Source organism: Gadus macrocephalus, chromosome 23, assembly GCF_031168955.1.
Source record: "Gadus macrocephalus chromosome 23, ASM3116895v1".
Taxonomy (NCBI): domain Eukaryota; kingdom Metazoa; phylum Chordata; class Actinopteri; order Gadiformes; family Gadidae; genus Gadus; species Gadus macrocephalus.
In genome coordinates this window covers 788,380-806,806 of record NC_082404.1, presented here as the reverse complement: position 1 = coordinate 806,806, position 18,427 = coordinate 788,380, and the positions used below count along the sequence as shown (strand labels likewise).

Sequence of the window (18,427 nt, the reverse complement as noted above, 5' to 3'; positions counted from 1 at the left end):
TGACAGAGATATCAACATTTCTTTTTTTTATGAGCGCAAAATGCTTTTCAGAGCGTTAGAATCACCTTTTGATCACTTCCAAATGGTGGAGTTTGGCCCTTCAACCCTTTGGTAAGCTTAGTTACACGTTTGCATTGAAATTGACAGAGATATCAACATTTCTTGTTTTTATGTGCGCAAAATGCTTTTCAGAGCGTAAGAATCACTTTTTGACCAACAATGTGTTTTTGACTTTAAATGGTTGATTTTGCTCAAAACTACTTCCAAATGGTGGAGTATGGCCCTAAAACCCTTTGCTGAGCTTAGTAACACGTTTGCAATGAAATTGACAGAGATATCAACATTTCTTGTTTTTATGAGCGCAAAATGCTTTTCTGAGCGTTAGAATCACTTTTTGATCACTTCCAAATGGTGGAGTTTGGCCCTTCAACCCTTTGGTAAGCTTAGTAACACGTTTGCATTGAAATTGACAGAGATATCAACGTTTCTTGTTTTTATGTGCGCAAAATGCTTTTCAGAGCGTAAGAATCACTTTTTGACCAACAATGTGTTTTTGACTTTACATGGTTGATTTTGCTCAAAACTACTTCCAAATGGTGGAGTATGGCCCTAAAACCCTTTGCTGAGCTTAGTAACACGTTTGCATTGAAATTGACAGAGATATCATTTCTTGTTTTTATGAGCGCAAAATGCTTTTCTGAGTTTTAGAATCACTTTTTGATCACTTCCAAATGGTGGAGTTTGGCCCTTCAACCCTTTGGTAAGCTTACTAACACGTTTGCATTGAAATTGACAGAGATATCAAAATTTCTTGTTTTTATGAGCGCAAAATGCTTTTCAGAGCGTAAGAATCACTTTTTGATCACTTCCAAATGGTGGAGTTTGGCCCTTCAACCCTTTGGTAAGCTTAGTTACACGTTTGCATTGAAATTGACAGAGATATCAACATTTCTTGTTTTTATGAGCGCAAAATGCTTTTCAGAGCGTTAGAATCACTTTTTCATCACTTCCAAATGGTGGAGTTTGGCCCTTCAACCCTTTGGTAAGCTTAGTAACACGTTTGCATTGAAATTGACAGAGTTATCAACATTTCTTGTTTTTATGAGCGCAAAATGCTTTTCAGAGCGTTAGAATCACTTTTTCATCACTTCCAAATGGTGGAGTTTGGCCCTTCAACCCTTTGGTAAGCTTAGTAACACGTTTGCATTGAAATTGACAGAGTTATCAGCATTTCTTGTTTTTATGAGCGCAAAATTCTTTTCAGAGCGTAAGAATCACTTTTTGACCAACAATGTGTTTTTGACTTTACATTGTTGATTTTGCTCAAAACTACTTCCAAATGGTGGAGTATGGCCCTATAACCCAATGGTGGAGCTTAGTAACACGTTTGCATTGAAATTGACAGAGATATCAACATTTCTTGTTTTTATGAGCGCAAAATGCTTTTTAGAGCGTTAGAATCACTTTTTGATCACTTCCAAATGGTGGAGTTTGGCCCTTCAACCCTTTGGTAAGCTTAGTAACACGTTTGCATTTAAATTGACAGAGATATCAACATTTCTTGTTTTCATGAGCGCAAAATGCTTATGTTGGGGGATTTTTCCTCTGTGCTTTACCACACCTGCATTGCTGGTAGAGGTCAGGTTAGCCAAACAGTAGTGTAGCAGACAGGCAGGTTTTTTTTTGGTCTAACATGCTGCTGCTAAAGTGTGACCACAACTGGAGCTCAATTTTACATATTTGACCTAAAACCATTACATATATTGAGTATACTTTTGCCAACACTATTACTAATTGCCTTTTCTTTCTCCTCTTGAAGCTGTAGTGTGCTGCAGTGATGGGTCTGACTTTGAGTCAGACACAGTACACCAGCCTACTAAAAGAGTAGCAGCTCAAGGTAAGGTTGTGTTGTCACATTGCTTTACATTTCCATTTTATGTCCTGCTGTCACTGTTTTTGATTATGTGCTATTAATGACGAGAGAAACCAGAATGTTATTAGTTGATGTCTTTGTCATTACAGGTTCTTCAGTAGCTCCAACAGCTATTTCATCTTTGAAGCGCAGCAAACAAGAAAACGTTGTCTGGAAGCTAAAGCTGGAGAATGCAAAAGAAAAAATTAAGTCCTTGGAGAATGAAAGGGACTTCTTAAGGAACCAACTGTCTGAGGGTAATCGATAATGACAAATTATTTAAATAAACAGTATTAGGATTTATTGGCATCTGATGGTTTTAAGGCAAAAAAAAAGAAAGAAAAAAACACACAACAACCCCTACGGATTTTCTCATCTACAATTGCTTGCAGAGTCCACATGTCTTTGCTGTAAAGTAAACAATTGCATCACAAGTAACAGTCATTTGGCATCAAAACATTTCAATAACCATACCATATAAGACAGGCACCACCAAATGGCGGGCCTGGGCCGGACCCAGACACCACACCATCCTTCAGTCCCGATCAAAAACCCTGAGAGGACAGGCTACTGCCTACTTCTCTCACTGAACAAGAAGAGACAGTGGGGGGGTGGGATTGAGGAGGAAAAACGTTAAATGTGTTCTGGTTGTTTATTCAACCCAGTCGCCAAGAAAAAATGTTGACGGTGTACGTTTCCATGAACACTGGATACGTACTATTACAACGTAAAAACAGCGTGTTATACCTACAGTATCCACGCGTGCCGCTCTGGAGGCGGGTTTCGGGGTTTGAGTTTCACGGGTTTAGCGCCAGATTGTGGACACGATTGTTGAGGGGGGGGGGGGGGGGGGGGAGGTACACTGTTGGTGACGGAGGGGGGGGGACACGTTTGTTGAGGGGGAGGGGACACGTTTGTTGAGGGGGGGGGGGGGGGACACGTTTGTAGGGGGGGGAACACGTTGTTTGAGGGGGGGGGGGGCACGTTTCTTGAGGGGGGGGACACGCTCGACGACGAGAGTTGGTTTTTATTGAACGCTCGACAACGAGAGTTGGTTTTTATTGTACGAGACTTCAACACGGAACAGCTGCACGAAACGATGGTCACGTCACTCTCGGTGACGGTGTCGACAACAATGAACACACGAACAATGTTAATAGAACAACACACAACCACATAACATCCCGAACCCATCAACCCCACTTAATCCTAACAACAAAACAAGTTAACAAAAGCCCCATTTGTCAACTGACAACCCCAATTCCCAGAATCCCCCGCGGCTCCGGAACACGGCGTAGCTTGTATTAATCTTTATTATCTGAATGGGAAATGCAATATTTTAGGACAGATACACCATTAAACGCGTTTCTAATGACATTTCTAGCGAGAAATGTACATTTTCCTCACATAATCTTCAGTCAGTGAATGTGTATGATCTTTATTAATCTTTATTATCTGAATGGGAAATGCAATATTTTAGGACCGATTCACCGTTAAACGTGTTTCTAATAACATTTCTAGCGAGAAATATACTTTTTACTTGCATAATCTTCAGTCAGTGATTGTGTCTGATCTTTAGTTTTATAGTTATTAGGATTTGATCGGCTCGCTCGCATGTTTCAACGTCAGGTTGTTAGGCTGCTTTCGCTAAACTAGCAGCTCACGTGCTTCCTGCGTTTGTGTTATTAAACTGTTACTTTATGTAACTTTTAATGATATCATCTTGTTAGAAACACGTATATCTGAGAGGCAACCCAGTCGCCAAAAGCATACGTTGACAGTGTACGTTTCGTGAACACTGGATTACGTCGCATTTCAACATAAAATAGCGTGTTATACACACACACACACGCACGCACACACACACACACACGCACACGCACACACAGACACACACAGACACACACACACACACGCACACGGTGCATTTCGCTGCTTAAACAACAACAAAAAAATATTCCCTCAAATATTATTTATTACTAAAGAACCGTTTTCCAAAGAACGAAATGTAAACCAATGAATGGCAGTGTTTCTCCGATTTTTCCATGCTACACAGAACGAAATGTAAACCCATGCAAATAAAGACTTCATGGTCATAATCATTTAAATATCATTAATCTCCTGAGTGTGTTGGGTGGTATTCTATTTTTTTCAACGGGGCTGGTGCCGTCTCCTTTTGACATTTTGACCCCAGACTTCTGGGGGAATAGCTGAATCAATTCATTAGTCAATCAGAAGCATGTAAATATCTTCCCGGTGGCGTAGGAGAACGAACAAGGTGTCCGTCAACATCTACGCTTCCAGGCGATTGCAACGGTGCCACACATGAGCATATTCGAACATGTTTAATGGTAGTAATTAGCTGTCGAAATTGGAGGCCTTAATCAATAATGAGCAGCTATTGATTTGCTTCCCGATAAAAAATTGTGACAAATGACATGTTATTTAGCATCTACACGTTGAGCTGAGTCCAATGACACCAAGCATGACACTCTAGCTAATGGTAACATGTATTTTACATGGTACACCTAGGTCTAGGACATGATCTCGGTGTAGCAAGAGGGCGAGCTTGATCTCATTGGACTCAGCTTAACGTGTAGATGCTAATTAACATGTAATTTGTCAAAAATCTCCATCGGGAAGCAAATCTGGTTCTCGGAGTGAGACTTTAAGCGGCTGCAGCAGAAGTGTTGAGACGAAAGATGATATCAAGACATTAATAGAATATTCCCATTCACATTATGATTCTTCGTCATAACATCCGACCAAACATCCTTTACATTCACCGAGCGAAGATTATGAAAGTCCAGGCCCCCCCTTCCTGCACTCGGGGTCCGACCGGGCCATGTTTCGGTGCGGGGGTCCCAGTTAGGCCCTAGAATATGGTATTCAAATTTCAGGGCGGTAGGACCTTCCTATCTCAAAAACTGTTTTTCCACCACATTCTGAACCATTAGGTCTCGCAGGCAACACTTCTGAAGGGGCTTTGTCCAAATGAGGACTTTTTTTCTCTATGGGCTAGAACTACAAATCTTGGATATGTCGTTCTCGGGGCCCCGGGAAATGTGTGTAAACATTTTAGCATCCCTAGCTATCTCGAAATGGCCGGAAAAGGGGCGTGACCTCCAACAGTACAGTCAATGTACATAAGACAGAGGTTAGTTTCTAGGTCCCATTTTTTGCGGGATGGAGGTGTACATTTGTGGCTTAATGTGTGTAGACACAGCTGGCCTGTGGCCACGTCTTTGAAGTCTGGGGTCAAAAGGTCAAATGGAGCCGGCACCACGCCGCTTATGAGATAACAAAAAGTGAATCTGTATTTCTCTCATAACATTTTGTCATTATTGAAGAGAGGCCTGATTCTCAGATATGCATGTTGGACTGTTAGGGTATAGGTCTGGGAAGAACTTCAGGCCAAAATCTTGCAAGCGAGCCGCTGGGTGCAGGTGCAACGAGATGGAGCACTTGCTGAGTCATTTCCTGTAGGGCTGGAGCCACAGGTTGAAGCGTATGCGTCCTTTGAAACCCCCTTTGATGTATAAGAGACCCCAAGGTACAGTTTACTTAAATGTTCTCGCCACAGTCACCTATTGCATCACTTCCTTTAGGGCTTCGGCCTCCTAATTGATCATTGTAGTATAATTGAATGCCCTCTTTCATATTATATGATACTTCCACCACTGGGACGTGGCAACAACTCTCCAAATCCATATGGGGAGGGGGGGGGGATGCTTTTGGACAGTAGGGGTGTACACTAGACATAAATAGGAAGCAAACTCAGGAGAAGGAATGACCTCTCACAAATATTTATTGAATAAATTGTTTCAAATAACCCTGCCTCGTTAAATCAATGAACTTGGTGTTTTGCTTTCAAAAATAGGTTATAGAAGAAGTCTAAACTGCAGAAAATAAAAACATCCAAGCTGCCTTTTAAGGATACCTCGGAATATCTGTCTATTTTTTAACCGTCGGACCCCAGTTTACGACAAAAAACAACACAATTTACGGCAGCTCCTTTGCCGCGTGGTTTTTAGAGCCATGTAAGCATGCATGTAAGGATTAGAGGGGGCGGTCGATAGCAACCACCATAGCAACCATGACGGTCAAGTGACTGGATGCAGCCCCGTTGAAAAAAATAGAATGCCACCCAACACACTCAGGAGATTAATGATATTTAAATTATTATGACCATGAAGTCTTTATTTGCATGGGTTTACATTTCGTTCTGTGTAGCATGGAAAAATTGGAGAAACACTCCCATTCAGAATGCATTGGTTTACATTTCGTTCTTTGGAAAACGGTTCTTTAGTAATAATATTTGAGGGAATATTTTTTTGTTGTTGTTTTAGCGGCAAAATGCACCGTGTGCGTGTGTGTGTGTGTGTGTGTGTGTGTGTGTGTCTGTGTGTGTCTGTGCGTGCGTGTGCGTGTGTGTGTGTGTGCGTGCGTGTGTGTGTGTGTATAACACGCTATTTTATGTTGAAATGCGACGTAATCCAGTGTTCACGAAACGTACACTGTCAACGTATGCTTTTGGCGACTGGGTTGCCTCTCAGATATACGTGTTTCTAACAAGATGATATCATTAAAAGTTACATAAAGTAACAGTTTAATAACACAAACGCAGGAAGCACGTGAGCTGCTAGTTTAGCGAAAGCAGCCTAACAACCTGACGTTGAAACATGCGAGCGAGCCGATCAAATCCTAATAACTATAAAACTAAAGATCAGACACAATCACTGACTGAAGATTATGCAAGTAAAAAGTATATTTCTCGCTAGAAATGTTATTAGAAACACGTTTAACGGTGAATCGGTCCTAAAATATTGCATTTCCCATTCAGATAATAAAGATTAATAAAGATCATACACATTCACTGACTGAAGATTATGTAAGGAAAATGTACATTTCTCGCTAGAAATGTCATTAGAAACGCGTTTAATGGTGTATCTGTCCTAAAATATTGCATTTCCCATTCAGATAATAAAGATTAATATAAGCTACGCCGTGTTCCGGAGCCGCGGGGGATTCTGGGAATTGGGGTTGTCAGTTGACAAATTGTTGTTAGGATTAAGTGGGGTTGATGGGTTCGGGATGTTATGTGGTTGTGTGTTGTTCTATTAACATTGTTCGTGTGTTCATTGTTGTCGACACCGTCACCGAGAGTGACGTGACCATCGTTTCGTGCAGCTGTTCCGTGTTGAAGTCTCGTACAATAAAAACCAACTCTCGTTGTCGAGCGTTCAATAAAAACCAACTCTCGTTGTCGAGCGTGTGTCCCCCCTCAAGAAACGTGCCCCCCCCCCCCTCAAACAACGTGTTCCCCCCCCTACAAACGTGTCCCCCCCCCCCCCTCAACAAACGTGTCCCCTCCCCCTCAACAAACGTGTCCCCCCCCCCCGTCACCAACAGTGTACCTCCCCCCCCCCCCCCCCCCCCCCTCAACAATCGTGTCCACAATCTGGCGCGAAACCCGTGAAACCCAAACCCCGAAACCCGCCTCCAGAGCGGCACGCGTGGATACTGTAGGTATAACACGCTGTTTTTACATTGTAATAGTACGTATCCAGTGTTCATGGAAACGTACACCGTCAACGTTTTTTCTTGGCGACTGGGTTGGTTTATTGGGGGCCAAGCATTGAATTCGTATCCCTTCTTATTTAACCCTAACCCTCTTTTTTTATTCAACCATTGAAGTGCCCATAGAACTGTATGTTGAAAAGTAATGAAATTTGGTTCACTGGTAGACGGTTGTGCAAGGAGGCCATGGCGTGAATTTCATGTTGATTGGCCAAAAGGTAGCACTTTAGCTAACATGAGGAGGCAGTATATGATGCCAAAGGTGTGCTGCAGAGACCTCATTGTTTACTGTACATTGTATGGCCTGAGCCAGGAACTCGCAGATCTTTTCATCCATTATTATTAATTATACACTTTGATACATTTGGGCATAATGTAAAATACTTTTAAGTTTCACTTTTGACTTGTGATGGCAGCTAACAAGTGATGGTCACAGCTAAGGGCTGCATCTTGGCAGTTTAGAAAAAATAGATCGTTTTTGTCTTGCAGCCTCTATTTTCATTAAGGTGGAAGCATCTGATTGTTTGTCTTTTCTATGCCATCCCAAAAATCGAATCACTCTACCCTAAAGTGGGGGAGCCCAGGTGTACATTTAAGTATAAGTATAACGCTAGAATGATTGGGAGTGATAATTTCACACCCCTATTGGTAACACTAGTAACGTGCTTATCGTCTTGCTTGTTTCAGCTTTGGCGCTTGCAAATAAAGAGGACCAAGTGACAGCAGCGCCCTCCTTGCACGAAAATCTTCATCTTCCTCCTCCACCTCCTCCTCATCCTCCTCCGACAGTTCCTCCTCTTCCTCATCATCTTCTTCAGAAAGAGGGAAGAAGAAGAAGAAGAAGTAGAAGAGGAACAACAGCAACAACAAAAAAGACAGCAAGAAAAAAAAAAAGGGAAGAAAGGAAACAAAAAGAACACCAAGATAGGAAAGAGAGGTACGTTGGCAACCAGGGGATAAGGCGGGGTACATCTGTGGTGTACTACAGTTATCACCTTTGAAATGCCTAACCCAGTCTTTGTTCCAACTTCCAACAAATATTACTGACCACTGTATAAAAAGGAAAAGCCTGCCTACAAATGCTATGTTATGGATCAATCAGCTGGTTGATCAGCTGGTCCCAAGTCTGCTTATAATATCAAAGCCACCTCTGAACATGGCTTTCAAATAACACTTAACGATATAATTGACTTATTCTACCACTTATCTAAACTATACAGTGCTTCCACTTTACTCTCATAACAATATAACCTACTGTTTGTACTCTCAATAACCTACTGTTAAGAGTACAGATAATACTACTTGAATAAACAGTACACTCACAGTACTCTTGATACTACTGGAAATTTAATAATAATTATTATTATACCTCTGTACACTATATAACACTAATACAAGAATAGTATTAATACTAGTAAACCCCTAACCAACTGCACCATCATCCTGACAAAATACTACTGTTAATTACAGTTAACACATGTTTATAATTTTCTTTGTTTCAGTCCTCACCCCAGAAGAGTCCATGGATCGCTACAGGCGCGTCTTTGTAGCAGTGAAAAAGGGCAGGACAAAAACTGAGGCATACGTCAAAGTCGGGGTTGACCGAAAAACGGTGGCAGCAACGGCCGCCATTTCGGAGCTACACGCTGTTGACAAGGACCTGTATGACCAGCTGAGGGCATCAATGCCCAAGGGAGAGACACTTTATCTTTTTTCGGCAAAATGTAATCTAGAAATACTTGGCAGGAACCTTCAGGATAAGGTGAATGAAAAGAAAAGCAACGGGGAACTTTTGCAAATTGGACACCGGGCATAGTAAAGAAGAGAGCAGGTTTTTGTTTTGTTTTTAGGGTGCCTTTTTTTTGTTCCATTTTAAAATGCCCTTTTTTTTGGTTGATTTGTTCAGTGAAATCGAGAAATGCCTTGTTAAAAGTGCAGCCTTTATTTTTTGTTCCATTTTTTTGTTTCTGTTTGTGTTTTAAATTGTTAATATTTTCTGTATTAACCCGTTATTATGTTATTATTATGTTATAAATGTTTAACTAAAGTGGCTGTAGATTCCTCATTGTCATCAACAGTGGTTTGGCGTTTTATAACTAACCCTAAAGTGCTTCACTACTGGTAAACGAATGATTCAAAAAGCTTCACTACTGGTAAACGAATGGTTGAAAAAGCTTAACTACTGGTGACGAATGGTTCGCGAAAGAGTAACAACTCAGTATGATGCATTACTTTACATGAAGGTACACAAAAAGCTTCACTACTGGTAAACAAATGATTAAAAAAGCTTTGCTACTGGTAAACGAATGGTTGAAAAAGCTTAACTACTGGTGAACGAATGGTTCGCGAAAGAGTAACAACTCAGTATGATGCATTACTTTACATGAAGGTACACAAAGTGCTTCACTACTGGTAAACGAATGATTCAAAAAGCTTCGCTACTGGTAAACGAATGGTTGAAAAAGCTTAACTACTGGTGAACGAATGGTTCGCGAAAGAGTAACAACTCAGTATGATGCATTACTTTACATGAAGGTACACAAAGTGCTTCACTACTGGTAAACGAATGATTCAAAAAGCTTCGCTACTGGTAAACGAATGGTTGAAAAAGCTTAACTACTGGTGAACGAATGGTTCGCGAATTAGATTAGATTAGATTAGATTCAACTTTATTGTCATTGCACAAGTAAGGACAACCAGTACAACGAAATGCAGTTTAGCCTCTAACCAGTAGTGCAATCAATAAAACGTTTTTGTTAAAGCAGCGCTATAAGAATAATAATAATAATAATACATAGAACACAGATAGCAGATAGCAGCTGAATATAAAGTGCAGTAATACATAAATGGTTAATACAGTTAATACAGTTGATCCTCATTAATTGTAAAGTGCATAGGTAAAGTGCATAGGTGGTTTGAGGTAGTCAGACTGACCATAGTCCATGTTCAAGAAGGGGGGGGGGGGGGGGGGGGGCTAGTGTAGGGTCTTTGTGTTGAGCAGTGTTGTAGTATTGTGGAAAAAGCTGTTTCTGAGCCTGCTGGTGCGACTCCTGAGGCTCCTGTAACGTCTCCCGGACGGGAGGAGAGAGAACAGGGCATGACTGGGGTGAGTGTGGTCCTTGATGATTTTGTTTGCACGTTGCAGACACCGTGAATGATGAAGATCAGTGAGGGCAGGGAGTGATGTGCCAATTATTTTCTGAGCAGTTTTAACGACTCGCTGTAGGGCTTTCCTATCAGCCATAGTGCAGTTACCATACCACACCGTGAAGCAGTTGGTGAGGATGCTCTCAACGGTGCAGCGGTAGAAGTTCCGGAGGATCTGAGGGGAGAGTCCAGCTTTTTTCAGTTTTCTGAGGAAGAAGAGGCGTTGTTGAGCTTTCTTGATCAGAGTGGAGGTGTTGAGTGACCAGGAGAGGTCTTGTGAAATATGGACACCCAGAAACTTGAAGTTGGTGACCCGTTCCACTTCAGCCCCGTTGATGTGAATGGGTGAGTGTATGCTTGCCTTTGATTTCCGGAAGTCAACAATGAGTTCTTTGGTTTTGATGGTGTTGAGCACAAGATTGTTACTAGCGCACCAAGCTGCCAAGTGCAGGACTTACTCCCTGTAGGCTGATTCATCATTATTCCTGATCAGGCCGAGCACTGTTGTGTCGTCTGCGAATTTGATGATGGAGTTGGAGTTGTGAATGGGGGAGCAGTCATAGGTGAAGAGGGTGTACAGTAAGGGGCTGAGCACGCACCCTTGTGGCACACCAGTGTGTAGAGGAAGTGTAGTGGAGGAGAGGTTGTTTAACCTCACCGTCTGTGGTCTGTTGATCAGAAAGTCCAATATCCAGTTGCAGGTGGATATGCTGATGCCAAGCTTGTGTAATTTCATGATCAGATCAGATGGTATGATTGTGTTGAAAGCTGAGCTGAAGTCGATGAATAGCAACCTAGCATAGGAATTGCTATTGTCCAGGTGGGTGAGGGCAGAGTGAAGGGCTGTGGATATGGCATCCTCAGTCGATCTGTTGGCACGGTATGCATACTGGTGGGGGTCTAATGCAGGAGGAAGGCTGGGCTTGAGGTGAGCTAAGATTAGCTTCTCAAGACACTTGGTGATGATGGGGGTCAATGCTATTGGTCGATAGTCATTCAGACACGCTGGATTAGATTGCTTGGGCACGGGGACGATGGTGGTGGTCTTGAGGCACACGGGAACAACAGCCAGGGCCAGTGACAGGTTAAATATGTTGGTGAAGACTCCAGATAGTTGCTCAGCGCACGTTCTCCACACGCGCCCAGGGATGCCATCCGGGCCAGCTGCCTTCCTTACATTCACCCTGCTCAGCACTGACTGCACGTCAGAGGCAGTGAATCTGAGGGGTTGTTCGCCAGGTGGTGGGGTAGTTTTGACAGGCGTAGTGCTGTTGTCACGGTCAAAGCGGGCATAAAAGTGATTAAGCTCGTTAGCAAAGTCGGTAGTGGTGGTAAGGGGGGTTGAGTTTGCTCTTCTGTAGTCTGTGATGGCCTGTATTCCTTGCCACATACGTCGGGGGTCTGAGTTATTGAAGTGTTCTTCAATCCGTAGTTTGTGGCTGTGTTGGGCGGTCCGTATTCCCCTTTTCAGGTTAGCCCTGGATGTGCTGTAGGCTTCTTCGTTGCCGGATCGAAAAGCAATGTCGCGGGCCTTTAACAGTAGACGGACGTCCTTGTTCATCCAAGGCTTCTGATTGGGGTATATCTTGATCTGCTTATGAGTTGTGACATCATTTACGCCTTTATTAATATATTCCAGAACAGAGGAGGTATATGTCTCAATGTCCAGCTGAGAGTCAGAGGTGGCATTGGTGGCGAACAGACTCCAGTCTGTGCGCTGAAACCCAAGCTGTAGAGCGGCCTCTGCACCCTCGGGCCAGATCTTCACAATCCTCACTGTGGGTTTCACCCGGCTAATGAGGGCTGTGTATCTGGGCAGCAGCAGCAGGGAAATATGGTCAGATTGACCCAGGTGGGAGAGTGGTATAGCCTTGTAGGCATCGGGGATGTTTGTATACACTTTGTCCAAAATTCTGTCCCCTCTGGTCGGGCAGGAGACATGTTGGTGGAACTTGGGGAGTACTGACTTCAGGTTTGAATGGTTAAAATCCCCTGCAGCAATAAATACCCCTTCTGGGTGAGCAGTTTGTTGTGTGCTAATAGCAGAATGTAGCTCTTTCATTGCTAGTTTGGCATTAGCATCAGGGGGTACGTAAACGGCCATAATAACAATGCATGAGTGTTCTCTGGGTAGGTAAAAAGGCCTCAGTAGTTACTGAGTAACTCACTTAGGGCCCTGTCAGGGCCCCCTGGTCGTTCATCATTCGTTACTCATTCGTTCCTCAGTAACTACCCACGTTTTTGCGTACCTTATTGTAAAGTGTTACCGCTATACCTTTCAAGATTTTAGTAACAAAATTATTGCCCAAAAACCGTCTTTACTGTCCCTGTCCCAATCAGCTGTTTGTTTCTTGGCACAAAGTGTTGTGAACACTTTTAAACACTGCAAATCCAAAACAAGTATGGGCCCGGACAACATCGGTAGCCATGTCCTTTCTCGTTGTGCAGAATAGCTAGAACCCATCTTTTATTATATTTTTAATCAATCTATGTGTCAACAGAAGGTCCCTGACTTATGGAAACAGTCAACTATAGTCCCTGTTGCAAAGAACAGCCACCCCAAGACTTTAAATGATTACAGACCCATAGCCCTTACGTCACTTTTGATGAAGTCCCCGATAATCAACCACTTTGCAACATGGTGTCAGGATGCCTCACTTGAACTAAATGCCTCTAAGACTAAGGACATGTGTGTCGACTTTAGGCGTAATGTCATTAACTCATTGGCTGCCAGACATTTTCAGTGCAGAGAGCCCCATACAGCATTTTAACAGCATTTTGACTGATTTCCAAAGACAGTCTCCTGGTAGTCATGGTGTTTACATAGTTCTATGACTATGTAAACACTACCAAAAGAGAGAGTAGACTCTCTTCTTTCACCAGGAACAAACCGTTTGTTTCTACCTTTTTCCGTTCTTTAGTAATCGGCAGTAGAACATACGTTGGTTTCACCAAAAACACCTGTTTTTGACCAAAAATGGAGAAAACAAGCTTTTTGTGAAAATAAACTTTTTTTGCTTTAGTGACCCCTTCAACACCTGAAAAGTGGTTTCCCTCCATAAAACAGAAAAAACAACATTGAGACAGGTATTTTGATAGGACAATAACAATTTATTTGCAAATATATAACCAATATATAATATAAATATAAAAAAAAGAAAATTCTTCAAAATGTCAGTTGTACAATTCTTTCCAGGTATGTATTTCTGTATGTTGTCGCAGCTATATCAAATCCTGTGTGTGTGTGTGTGTGTGTGTGTATGTGTGTGTGTGTGTGTGTGTGTGTGTGTGTGTGTGTGTGTGTGTGTGTGTGTGTGTGTGTGTGTGTGTGTGTGTGTGTGTGTATGTGTGTGTGTGTGCTTGTTTCCACCCCTACACAAAATAGTTCAGCTTAGTGTGGTAAGCTGTAAAACACTCCCCTGCGTGCAAGGGGACACGACAGGACTGACACCACATTTTTGTCTCGCTGCGCATACCCCTGCAAGCACAGACCCTACACCTCCTTGCTGGTCTCCCCTTCTTGCTGGTGGGCATCAGGAGTTTGTGTCTGCTTAGCCCTCCGTCTAGCCTGCTCTCTGGGTCACAGTTATATGGTGCTCTCGGAGTACGTCGGCCTTCCTCCAAGTCCCCAGACCCCTCAGCCCCCACACCTGCCACTTCCTCCTCCTCCACCTCCTCCTCCTCCTCACAACCCCCCACATGTCGCTTTACTGTCCAGGACTTCACTACCCTGCCAATGAACTCCAAGAGGATTTTACACTCCCCTGGGTTTCTGGCTCGGTAGAGGACATAGGCGTTAAACATGCATAGTTGGAAGAGATAGGCTACAAACTTCTTTGAACAGTTCAGCGATCTTCGGATAATAATAATAATAATAATAAATTCAATTTATATAGCGCCTTTCAAGGTACCCAAGGTCGCTTTACAAGAGGTGTACACAGGGGGGGGGGCAGGTTAAAGGCCATAGGCCTCCAAGAAGAGGTGAGCCTTCAGGAGCTTTTTGAAGGACTCCACTGAAGTGGCACAGCGGATATGGAGGGGGAGCAGATTCCACAGAGTGGGGGCAGAGGCGCAGAAGGCCCTGTCCCCAAAGGTCTTGAGTCTGGTGCGGGGGGTTTCCAGCTTGTCCTTAGCAGAGGACCTGAGGGACCGCAGGGGGGTGTAGGGATGGAGGAGGTCAGAGAGGTAACGGGGGGCCAGAGCATGCAGGGACTTGTAGGTGAGTAAGAGGATTTTAAACTTGATCCGGGACTTAACAGGTAGCCAGTGGAGTTGCATCAGGATGGGGGTGATGTGCTGCCAGGGCTTAGTGCCAGTTAAAACCCTGGCAGCTGAGTTCTGAACATATTGCAGTCGGTCCAAGGTTTTGGAGGGGAGACCTGTGAGGATGGAATTACAATAGTCCAGACGGGTGGAGATGAAGCAGTGGATGAGTGTTTCAGTGACTGAGTCTGAGAGTGAGGGTCGGAGTCTTGCGATGTTTCTCAGATGGAAGAATGCAGATTTTGTGGTGTTATTGATATGAGGCTGAAATGACAGGGTGGGGTCAAGGATGACACCCAGGTTGCGGACTACGGGGGATGGGGTGATAGGGCAGCCATCCACTTCCAGCAGAAGATCCCCAACCTTCCTGAGCAGTGACTTGGGGGCCACGACCATGAGCTTTGTTTTATTGCTGTTCAATATTAGTAGATTAGAGGTCATCCAGATTTTTAGGTCTTGCAGACAGTTGATGAGTGGGGCCGGAGGAAACTGAGTAGAGGGTTTGGTGCTAATGTATAGTTGGGTATCATCAGCGTAGCAGTGGAAACTGAGACCATGATGACGGATGATTTGACCAAGGGGGAGCATGTAAATGGTGAATAGTAAAGGGCCGAGCACGGATCCCTGGGGAACACCATGGTTGACTGGTGCCATGGTGGAGGTGGCATCGTCCAAAGTGACGTATTGTTGGCGGTTGGCGAGGTAGGACTGAAACCAGGAAAGGGCTGAGCCACTGAGACCAATGAGCTCAGCAAGACGGGTGAGGAGGATGGAATGGGATACTGTGTCAAAGGCTGCTGAGAGATCGAGGAGGATAAGAATGGAGATGAGGCCATTGTCGGCGGCAGTGAGGAGGTCATTAGTGATTTTAATGAGGGCAGTTTCGGTGCTATGGTGAATTCTGAAGCCAGACTGAAGGGGTTCAAAGAGCTCATGGTGGGCCATGTGGTGTTGGAGCTGGGAAGCCACTGCTCTTTCCAGGATTTTGCTTAGGAAAGGAAGGTTGGAGATCGGGCGGTAGTTGTTGGGGTCGTCAGGGTCCAGACCGGGCTTTTTCAGGGTGGGAATGACTGCTGCAGTTTTAAAGCCTGCGGGCACCAAACCAGAACCAAGCGAGCAGTTGATGATGTCAGTTATGAAGGGGCAGATAACAGGTAGGCAGGTTTTCACCAGGAAGGTGGGCATGGGGTCCAGCTTGCAGGAGGAGGACTTAGCTCGGGACACTAAGTCGTGCACCTGGTTAGCGTCCAGTGTTGCAAAGGCGGAGAGACCGCACTGCAGGGTGTCGGCACCAAGATGAAGGTCAGTGTGAGACAGTGACGGAGAGTGTTGGAGGAGGTGGTTGTGAATGGTCTCCACTTTGTTGCGGAAGAACTCCAGGAACTGGGAGCACAGGTCCAGTGCGTCAGAGGGTTGGGGAGCGTCAGGGGGGCGCAGGAGACGGTTGATGGTTGAGAAAAGTTTTTTGGGGTGGTTTTGTTGGTTATTGATAAGCTTGGAGTAGTAGAGTATCCTGAAGGGATAGTATGCAATATTTTGGTCCAACTTGTCTACCCCATTCATGGATGCATTGTACACAACAACACACTCTGGCTTGAGCTGAGCAACCTTGTCTTTGTTTCCCCTCCTCCACACATCAACCCTCTGCATGCTATCTTGGTGGCAGGTAGTCACCATCCTCACCAACCGTTTGTCCTGCCATGCTACTACCATCACCCTCTCATTGTGCCGCACAACTTTTTCCCCCACCCCCAAGTCAGTCTTTGTCATCTCGCTGATGATCTGAGGTTCCCCCCTATGTTTCCTCAGTGTTCCACAGACGTTGGTTTGCACTCCCAGTAAACGTTCACACAGTGCTACAGAATTGTAGAAGTTATCCATGAACAATGTGTAGCCATGACCTGGTAGACGATCAAGGAGAAACAACACTATCTCTGGCAGAGTACTAGCTTCCCCAACATACGGACGCATATTGAAGCAGTACCCTGTGGCAGAGTCACACAGTATGTAGGATTTGATTCCATATTTCACAGGCTTTTGTGGGTTATACACCCTGAAAGACAGGCTCCCCCGCCACTGCATCATACCCTCATCAATGCAAATGTTTTGGCCTGGTTGATACATCTCCTTGAACTTTTCCACAATGTAATCTAACACTGGGCGGACTTTGTACATTTTGTCAGTTGCATCCTGTGATGCATTATTGTTGAAATGAAGGAACCTCCATATAATCTGAAATCTGTTCCTTGGCATAGTCTTGCCGAAATGGGGCGTGGCATCTACCTCATCAACACTCCAGTACAGTTCAAGGCTAGGCTTTTTGATATAACCAATGAGAAAACTGAGTCCAAAGAAAGTTTTCAATTCTGGGACTGACACTGGTTTCCATGCATTTCCTCTGCTATATGGCAGATTGTCAGGGTGTGCTTCAAAATATTGATATATAGGTTGGTCTGATCCACAATATTTTGGAGCAGCTCGTCAGTCAAGAAGAGCGTCAGGAAGTCAGCTGGCAGGTCGCTATCCAGCTCCGCAGCAGCCCTCCGGGGTCCAGGGGTTGCAGTGAAGGGGAAATTGTTTAGTTGCCAGCCAGCTTGATGCCAGTCATACCCGCATCCTCTGCTTGATGCACGACCTGTAAATTATAGAAATATATAAAATTATTATAAAACATATATTTTTATTGCTGCGGTGTGATGTGAAGAATACTTTTTTTTACCTTTCTTTTTCGCTTTGCAAATAGGAGTCGGAACTCTGCTGGATGCACGACCTGTAAATTATAGAAAAATATACAATTAGCCTACAATAAAAAAAAAAAATTGTATTGCTGCGGTGTGATGTGAAGAATATTTTTTTTTACCTTTCTTCTTCGCTTTGCCAACAGGATTGGGAGCTCTGCTGGATGCATGATCTGTAAATTGAAAATTGCTTCACATCAGTAGGCTGGCAACAGATGTTACAATATGAACTAGTGGGACTAAATGGCGTTCAATGGGACATGGACTGAAGCTAACAGTGGGAGTGGGAGTGCGAGCTCTGCTGGACGCACGATCTGTAAATTGTAAATCCCTTCACATCAGTAGGCTACTGGCAACACATATTAGCTGCAGTAATGAACTAATGGGACTAAATGGCGTTCATGTGACGGACTGAAGGAGGAGAGAAGGGTAAAGTTAGCTCTTACCTCCCTCACGTCTTCCTGGAGACGCGTCAGGGGATGAGGCTCTGCTGTTCCCGGTTGACGGCAACCACTCATCTGACGAATCCGGGTCAGGTTCGCTGAATTCATCTCCTGATGATTCGGAGGTGTCTGCTGAAATACGCCGCGTAGGCCTACTCTCTCTACTTGGCCCGGGTTTTTTTTGTCACCTTGCCCCCCCCCCCCCCAACACACTTTTGGATATGCTGAGCCTCTGCCTTTCTATATATATATATTTATATATATATATTATGTGTAGTATTTTTTTTTACATATTTATTGACTACTATTTATTGATTGTATAGTGTTTTTTATTGTGTGTGTGT

The 18,427-nt window shown here is 43.9% G+C and overlaps 2 long non-coding RNA genes across 2 annotated transcripts; one reads left to right on the top strand and one right to left on the bottom strand.

Annotated features, from left to right (window-relative positions):
* Positions 1-1,679: 1,679 nt before the first annotated feature.
* LOC132452089 (uncharacterized) lies at positions 1,680-8,237 on the top strand. Its single transcript, XR_009524231.1, has 3 exons — positions 1,680-1,897; positions 2,023-2,169; positions 8,180-8,237. It is a non-coding gene; the product is annotated as an uncharacterized LOC132452089 (long non-coding RNA).
* Positions 8,238-16,422: 8,185 nt separating this feature from the next.
* On the bottom strand, positions 16,423-18,264 carry LOC132452792 (uncharacterized). Its single transcript, XR_009524511.1, has 3 exons — positions 17,763-18,264; positions 17,622-17,672; positions 16,423-17,537 (listed from the first exon to the last, which is right to left on the bottom strand). It is a non-coding gene; the product is annotated as an uncharacterized LOC132452792 (long non-coding RNA).
* Between the last annotated feature and the right edge of the window lie 163 nt (positions 18,265-18,427).